This window comes from Chlorocebus sabaeus, chromosome 11 (assembly GCF_047675955.1).
Source record: "Chlorocebus sabaeus isolate Y175 chromosome 11, mChlSab1.0.hap1, whole genome shotgun sequence".
NCBI classification, from domain to species: Eukaryota; Metazoa; Chordata; class Mammalia; order Primates; family Cercopithecidae; genus Chlorocebus; species Chlorocebus sabaeus.
The window spans coordinates 119107499-119116383 of NC_132914.1; positions in this window are offsets into that span (position 1 = coordinate 119107499).

The following is an 8885-nucleotide window of genomic DNA, read 5'->3' on the forward strand; positions in this document are numbered from 1 at the left end:
TAAAAAATAAAAAAATTAGCCGGGCATTGTGGCAGGCGCCTGTAGTCCCAGTTACTCAGGAGGCTGAGGCAGGAGAGTGGTGTGAACCTGGGAGGCGGAGCTTGCAGTGAGCCGAGATCGTGCCACTGCACTCCAGCCTGGGCAGCAGTGTGAGACTTCGCCTCAAAAAAAATAAAAATAAAATCAATCAATCAATCAATCAATCAATCACGCAGTATGTAGCCTTTTCAGTCTTGCTTCATTCACCCAACAAAATGCATTTGAGGCTGGGTGCGGTGGCTCACGCCTATAATCCCAGCACTTTAGGAGGCTGAGGGGGGCGGATCACCTGAGGTCAGGAGTTCAAAACCAGCCTGGCCAACATGGCAAAACCCTGTCTGTACTAAAAATACAAAAATTAGCTGGGCGTGGTGGCGCCCATCTGTAGTCCCAGTGACTCGTGAGGCTGACGCATGAGAATCGCTGGAACCCGGGATGCGGAGGCTGCAGTGAGCCAAGATTGTGCCACTGCACTCCAGCCTGGGAGACAGAGCAAGACCCTGTCTCAAATTAAAAAAAAAAAAAAAGTTTGAGATTCATCCACGTTGGTGCTTGCATCCAGACTTTATTTTCTTGTTTTTCTTTTCTTCTATTTTTAGACAAGGTCTCACTCATTCTGTCACCTAGGCTGGAGTGCAGTGGGACTACAGGCACACACCAACATGACTGGCTAAATTTTGTTTTTTCAGACGGAGTCTCACTCTGTCACCCAGGCTAGAGTGCAGTAGCACAATCTCGGCTCCCTGCAACCTCCACCTCCCATGTTCAAGTGATTCTCCTGCCTCAGCTTCCCGAGTAACTGGGATTACAGGTGCCCACAACCATGCCTGGCTAATTTTTGTATTTTTAGTAGAGACAGGGTTTTGCCATGTTGGCTGGGCTGGTCTTGAACTCCTGACCTCAAGTGGTTCTCCTGCCTCAGCCTCCCAAAGGGAGGGACCCCTGGGATTACAGGTGTCAGCTGCGGCGCTCGACCCCACTGGCTAAATTTTTGGTTTTTTGTTTGTTTGTAGAGTCAAGGTTTTGCTATGGTGGTCAGGCTGCTCTTGAACTTCTGGCCTCAAGAAATTCTCCCACCTTGGCCTCCCAATATGTTGGCATTATGGGTGTGAGCCACAGTGCCCCGCTCAAACTTTGTTTCTCTCTATTGCTGAGCAGTGTCTCATTGTATACTTGTGCCAGAGTTTAATACTGCTCATTGGCCAGGCACGGTGGCTCATGCCTATAATTCCAGCACTTTGAGAGGCTGAGACAAGAGGATTACTTGAGCTCAGGAGGTCAAGGCTACAATGATTACTTCACTGCACTCCAGCCTGGGTGACACAGCGAGACCCAGTTCCCAAAAAAATGAAAACCCAAACAAACAAACAACACTGCTTATTTGCTTTCTGTAATCAGTCTATTAATAAATCAAGGGAGAATGAATCTTGGTTACAAGACGGATACAAATGTGAAGAGTTAGAAAACAGAAGCTGGGCAATACACTTTCTCATCTTTCTTTGGTTTTGTTTTGTTTTTTGAGATGGAGTCTTGCTCTGTCCCCCAAGCTGGAGTACTGTGGCACAATCTTGGCTCACTGCAGCCTCTACCTCCCAGGTTCAAGTGATTCTCCTGCCTCAACCTCCTGAGTAGGCTGGGATTACAGGCGTGCACCCCCATGCCCAGCTAATTTTTATATTTTTATTAGACATAGAGTTTCACCATGTTAGCCAGGCTGGTCTCAAACTCCTGGCCTCAAGTGATCCACCCGCCTCAGCCTCCTGAAGTCTGGGATTACAGGTGTGAGTCACTATGCCCAGCCCCTTTGCCTATTTCTTAATAGAATTACAGTCTTTTTATTATTGAGCTATGAGAGTTCTGTTTGTTTGTTTTCTTCCTTTTGAGGCAGGCTCTCGCCCTATCATGCCGGCTGGGGTGCGAGTGCAGTGGCATGATCATATTTCACTGCAACCTCAACCTCCCTGGCTCCAGAAATCCTCCCAGCTCAGCCTCCCAAGTAGTTGGGACTACAGGCATGTGCCACTATGCCCAGTCAATGAAGAATATTTTTTTGGTGGGTGTGGTGGCTCAGGCCTGTAGTCCTAGCACTTTGGGAGGCCGAGGCGGGTGGATCACTTGGGATCAGGAGTTCGAGACCAGCCTGGCCAACATGGCGAAACCCTGCCTCTACTAAAAATACAACAATTAGCCGGACATGGTGGCAGACACCTATAATTCCAGTTGCTCAGGAGACTGAGGCAGGAGAATCGATTGAACCTGGGAGGCAGACGTTGCAGTGAGCCGAGATCATGCCATTGCACTCCAGCCTGGGTGACAAGAGCAAAATTCCGTCTCAAAAATTATTGGCAGACATGGGATCTCACTATGTTACTCAGGCTTGTCTTGAACTCCTGGGCTCAGGGGATCCTCCTGCCAAAGTGCTGGGATTACAATCATGAGCCACTGGTGTGGAAAGAGTTCTTAATATATTCTAGATATAAATCCCTTATGAAATACATATTTGGAAGTATTTTTTTTTCCATTTTGTAGGTTTTCACTTTTTTTTTTTAGTACAGTGGCTCTTGGCTCACTGCAACCTCCATCTCCTGGGTTCAAGCGATTCTCCTGCCTCAGCCTCCTGAGTAGCTGGGATTATAGGCACCTGCCAACACGCCCAGCTAATTTTTGTGTTTTTAGTAAAGACAGGGTTTCACCATATTGCCCAGGCTGTTCTCGAACTCCTGACCTCAAGTGATCCACCCACCTACGCCTCCCAAAGTGCTGGGATTACTGGCGTGAGCCACCATGCCTGGCCTTCACTTTCTTAATTGTATTATTTTTAGTGCGACAGCTTTTAATTTTGATGAAGTCCAATGTATCTACCTGCTCCTTTTTTTTTTTTTTTTTTGAGACGGAGTCTCGCTCTGTCGCCCAGGCTGGAGTGCAGTGGCCGGATCTCAGCTCACTGCAAGCTCCGCCTCCCGGGTTCACGCCATTCTCCTGCCTCAGCCTCCCGAGTAGCTGAGACTACAGGCGCCCACCACCTCGCCCGGCTAGTTTTTTGTATTTTTTAGTAGAGACGGGGTTTCACCATGTTAGCCAGGATGGTCTCAATCTCCTGACCTCGTGATCCGCCAGTCTCGGCCTCCCATAGTGCTGGGATTACAGGCTTGAGCCACCGCGCCCGGCCTATCTACCTGTTCTTTAGTCACTTGTGCTTTAGTGTCCTAAGAAGTGGACTGATTTTTGTTGTTGTTGTTGTTCCTTTTTTGTAGAGATGGGGTCTACAAAAAACCGGGAGGTGGAGGTTGCGGTGAGCCGAGATCGTGCCACTGCACTCCAACCTGAGTGACACAGTGAGACTCTGTCTCAAAAAAAAAAAAAAAAAAAAGAAGGCAAGGATGGGTGGTCTCATTGTCAGGGGGTTTAGATTTTATCTTTGAGACAATAGGGAGCAATTGAAGGTTTTTTTTTTTTTTTTGAGACAGAGTTTCGCTCTTGTTGCCCAGGCTGGAGTGCAGTGGCGCGATCTCAGCTCACCACAACCTCCGCCTCCCGGGTTCAAGCAATTCTCCTGCCTCAGCCTCCTGAGTAGCTGGGATTACAGGCATGTGCCACCACACCCAGCTAATTTTGTATTTTTAGTAGAGATGGGGTTTCTCCATGTTGGTTAGGCTGGTCATGAACTCCTGACCTCAGGTGATTCGCCCGCCTCATTCTCCCAAAGTGCTGGGATTACAGGTGCGAGCCATCACGCCGGGCCTATTGAAGGTTTTATAGCAGAGATGCAACATGATCAGAATATTAAAGCCTGCTCTGCTCTAGGTGAGCATAGGGAAGAGAGCTGGGCTAGAAACCCAGCTGCCCAGAGCTGCTGTGCCATTGCCCAGTGGCCTATTTGTGATTCCCCATTAGGTGTGGGGAAGATAAATAAACCAAGAAGCTTTACATTTAAAAATTGGATCTACACCGTAATCCCCTTACTTTGGGACGCCAAGGCAGGCAGATCGCTTGAGCCTAGGAATTCGACATGACCCTGGGCAACATGGCAAAACCCATCTCTACAAAAAAAACCCCAAAATCAGCCAGGTGTGGTGGTACACACCAGTAGTCCCAGCTGTTGGAGGCTGAGGCGGGTGAATCAATTGAGCCCAGGAGGTTGAGGCTACAGTGAGCTGTGATTATGCCCTGCACTCCAGCCTGGGTGACAGAGTGAGACCCTGTCTCAATTAAAAAAAAAAAAAATGCATCTGAAAGCAGTAAAATAGCCTTGTGCTCTGCTTCCTGGAATCTACAACTGGAGACTCCCAAACAGGCAGAACCAGTGAGGATTCAGAGGCAGAAGTCCATGGACAGACCCTCACCCCTCCCCTGCCAGGCTCCACAGCTCTCCTAAGCAAGGGCAGCCAGGACCACAGCAGGTGAAGGCTGGCCCGGGTGCCCAGCTGGTCTTGTTATCAGGGCTGATGCTCCTGGGCAGAGCCACTTAGGTGGGGCTGGTCTTTATCTCTTGAGGTACAGAGCCCATGTGTCTGAACTTTGAGGTGACAGGAAGCTGTATCACCAGGCACCAGTGATGGTTGGGAGGGACCAGAGAGTTGGTGGCACGGGACATAGGACCCCTGGGCTCTGAAGACTGTGTAATCTTGGACCACTCCCGGCATCCTCTGAGTCTTAGTGTCCTAACTGTGCAAGCCAGGGAGCACTGGGTCTGGCGTGGACTGTAGGATGTCCTCTGTGCCTGGCACCAGGGGCACTGAGGAGTGTCCTGGAGATTTCTTTTCTTTTCTCTCTTTTTTGGTTTTTGAGATGGAGTCTCGCTCTGTCGCCCAGGCTGGAGTGCAATGGTGCAATCTCAGGCCACTGCAATCTCCGCCTCCCAGGTTCAAGTGATTCTCCTGCCTCAGCCTCCTGAGTAGCTGGGACTAACAGGAGCCCGCCCCCAGGCCCAGCTGGTTTCTTTTGTATTTTTAGTAGAGACAGGGTTTCACCATGTTGGCCAGTCTTGTCTTGAACTACTGACCTCAAGTGATCCAACTGCCTCAGCCTCCCAAAGCATTGGGATTACAGGCGTGCGCCACCACGCCCTGCTAATTTTGTATTTTTAGTACAGATGGGGTTTCTCCATGCTGGTCAGGCTGGTCTCGAACTCCCGACCTCAGGTGATCTGTCTGCCTTGGCCTCCCAAAGTGCTGGGATTATAGGCGTGAGCCACCACACCCGGCCTTCTTTGTCACTTTAAGTCTAAAACAAGGCCTGGCAAATATTTTCCATAAAAAGCCACATGGTAAATATTTATGGCTTTGTGGGCTCTGAGGACTCTGCTGAAACTACTGTAGCCTGCAAACAGCCACAGACAACAGGTGAACAAATTGTTGTGCCAATAAAAACTTATTTACAAAAACAGTCAATGAGGGAAAAAACAGACAGTGTTCAGATTTAGACCACGGGTCATGGTTTACCCACCCCTGCCTAGGCAATCAATAAAACAGTAAGTCGAACCTTGGTTTGTAGCATTTCCTGAATTCTGTGGTGTAGATACTCTGTATGGTCAATTTCTTTTCTTTTTTTTCTCCCTTTTTCTTTCTTTCTTTTTTGTTTTTTTTTTTGAGACATGGTCTCACTGTGTCACCTAGACTGAAGTGCAGTGGCTCAGTCTCGGCTCACTGCAACCTTCACCTGCCAGGCTCAAGCAATCCTCCTACCTCAGCTTCCCAAGTAGCTGGAACTCTAGGTATGTGCCACCAAGCCCAGCTATGTTTTGAATTTTTTATATAGACAGGGTTTCACCATATTGCCCAGGCTGGTGGCAAACTCTTGGGCTCAAGCGAACTGCCCACTTCGGTGTCCCAAAGTGTTGGGATTACAGGCATGAGCCACTGCACCTGGCCAGTATGGTCAATTTCAAGTATCAACATGAAGTCATTGAACTTGGGATTGAGCTAAGTATAGTACATACCAAACGGATACAAACAGAAGTAAATAACCCCAAAAGCCCAGGTGAGGCTGGGTGCATTGGCTCACATCTATAATCCCAGCATTTTGCGAGGCTGAGGCTGGAGGATCATTTGAGTCCTGGAGTTCAAGACCAGCCTGGGCAATAAAGCAAAACCCCATCCCAAAAAGAACAGAACAGAGAAGAGGAAGAGAAGAGAAGAGAAGAGGACAGCATTGGTGATACTAAAACTTGGTAAAAATGATTTGGAAGTCGAGGCCAGGCATGGTGGCTCACACCTGTAATCCAGCACTTGGGAAGGCCGAGGTGGGAGGATCACCTGAGGTCAGGAGTTTGAGACCAGCTTGGTCAAAATGGCGAAACCCCATCTCTACTAATATACAAAAATTAGCCGGGCATGGTGATGGGTGCCTGTAATCCCAGCTACTTGGGAAGCTGAGGCAGGAGAATCGCTGGAACCCAGGAAGTGGAAGCTGCAGAAGCCGAGATTGCACCACTGCACTCCAGCCTGGGCAACAGCAAGACTCTGTCTCAAAAAATAACATAACATAACATAACATAACATAACATAACATAACATAACATAACATAACATAACATAACATAAAAATCTGGCCCACAAACTTCCTGGAGAATTGACTGTGGGCTCTCCTGAGTGAATAGGAGTTGCTTTCCTGCTTTGGTTGCCTGAGCTTTAGAGGTGGGAGTCCCCCATGATCAGGGAAAATAGCCGCCAGGGAGGCTGAACAGCTGATACAGGATCAAGGCCTGGGGTACATCAAAGGGCTTTTCTTTCCTCTCAGGCTAAACTACCATCACGTCAGTAGCTCCATCTCTTGCATAAGCAGAGGGTGAGGTTACTCAAGCCCAGTCATCGATCCCTTTCGGGCTGAACCTGTGTCCTCATCATCCGAAGTCCCCATGCTTTCGAACATCTCCCACCCTTCAGTTTGGAGCACTGACTTTCATTGTTGGCAAGGGCAATGGGGAGTTCACTTTGGCCTCTGATTTGCTGAATTGCCTTCAATGCATGGCTTAACCTCTCTGAACTCCCTTTCCCCATTTCTGAGTATTAGGAAGAACTGTGGCCGGGTGCAGTGGCTCACGCCTGTAATCCCAGATCTTTGGGAGGCCGAAGTGGGCAGATCACTTGAGGTCAGGAGTTGGAGACCAGCCTGGCCAAAATGGTGAAACCCCATCTCTACTAAAAATATAAAAATTGGCCGGGCGCGGTGGCTCAAGCCTGTAATCCCAGCACTTTGGGAGGCCGAGACGGGTGGATCACGAGGTCAGGAGATCGAGACCAGCCTGGCTAACATGGTGAAACCCCATCTCTACTAAAAAAATACAAAAAACTAGCCGGGCGAGGTGGCGGGCGCCTGTAGTCCCAGCTACTCGGGAGGCTGAGGCAGGAGAATGGCATAGACCCGGGAGGCGGAGCTTGCAGTGAGCTGAGATCCTGTCACTGCACTCCAGCCTGGGCGACAGAGCGAGACTCTGTCTCAAAAAAAATAAAAATAAAAATAAAAATACAAAAATACAAAAATTGGCTGGGCGCGGTGGCTCACGCCTGTAATCCCAGCACTTTGGGAGGTCGAGGCGGGTGGATCACGAGGTCAGGAGATTGATACCATCCTGGCTAGCACGGTGAAACCCCGTCTCTACTAAAAAATACAAAAAAATAGCCGGGCGTGGTGGTGGGCGCCTGTATTCCCAGCTACTCGGGAGGCTGAGGCAGGAGAATGGCGTGAACCCGAGAGGTGGAGGTTGCAGTGAGCCGAGATTGCGCCACTGCACTCCAGCCTGGCTGACAGAGCAAGACTCCGTCTCAAAAAAAAAAAAAAAAAAAATTAGCTGGGCATGGTGGTGCATGCCTGTCATCCCAGCTACTAGGGAGGCTGAGGCAGAATTGCTTGAACCTGGGAGATGGAGGTTGCAGTAAGCCAAGATTGCGCCACTGCACTCTAGCCTGGGTGACAGAGCAAGACTCCATCTTCAAAAAAAGAAAAAAAAAAAAAAAGGGTTACGAGTCTCTGTTACCTACAGGGATAGAAGTGAGTGGCTACGTGTCCAGCCCTTTGCAAGCAACACAACCACCCTGTGAGAAAGGTATTATTCTACCCATTGTACAGTTGAAGAAACTGAGACTCAGAGAAGCTAACTGGCTCATACTAGTAGGTAGAGTTGGGATTCATCTCTTCTTACCCCAAATCCTAGTTTTTCATCTTTTCTCGTGTGCCTTACTGCCTTTACAGCCCCTCCATATTTTTACAAATGAGAGGGGTGTGAGAGGCTGCTGGCCAGGGACTTGAAACCTAAATGTGCCAGGAGCCAGGGGAGTGACAGAGAAGAGCTGGGTGAGGCCAGGCACGATGGTTCACACCTGTAATCCCAGCACTTTGGAAGGCAGAGGTGGGTGGATCACTTGAGCCCAGGAATTTGAGACCAGCTTGGACAATATGGCAAGAACAGATCTCCACAAAAATTTAAAAATTAGCTGGGTGTGGTGGTGTGCATCTATGGTCCCAGCTATTGGGGAGGCTGAGGTGGGGGGATTGCTTGAGCCTGGGAGGTTGAGGCTGCAGTGAGCCATGACTGCACCACTACACTCGAGCCTGGGTGACAGACCAAGACCCTGTATCAAAATGAAAAAAAGAAAAAAAAAAAAGAAAGAAAGTAAGTCTGTACCATGATTTCTTTTCTTTTCTTTTCTTTCTTTCTTTTTTTTTTTTCAGACGGAGTCTTGCTCTGTCGCCCAGACTGGGGTACAGTGGCATGATCTCGGCTCACTGCAACCTCTGCCTCCCAGGTTCAAGAGATTCTCCTGACTCAGCTTCCCTGGGATTACATGCGCCCGCTACCACACCCGGCTAATTTTTGTATTTTTAGTAGAGATGGGGTTTCACCATCT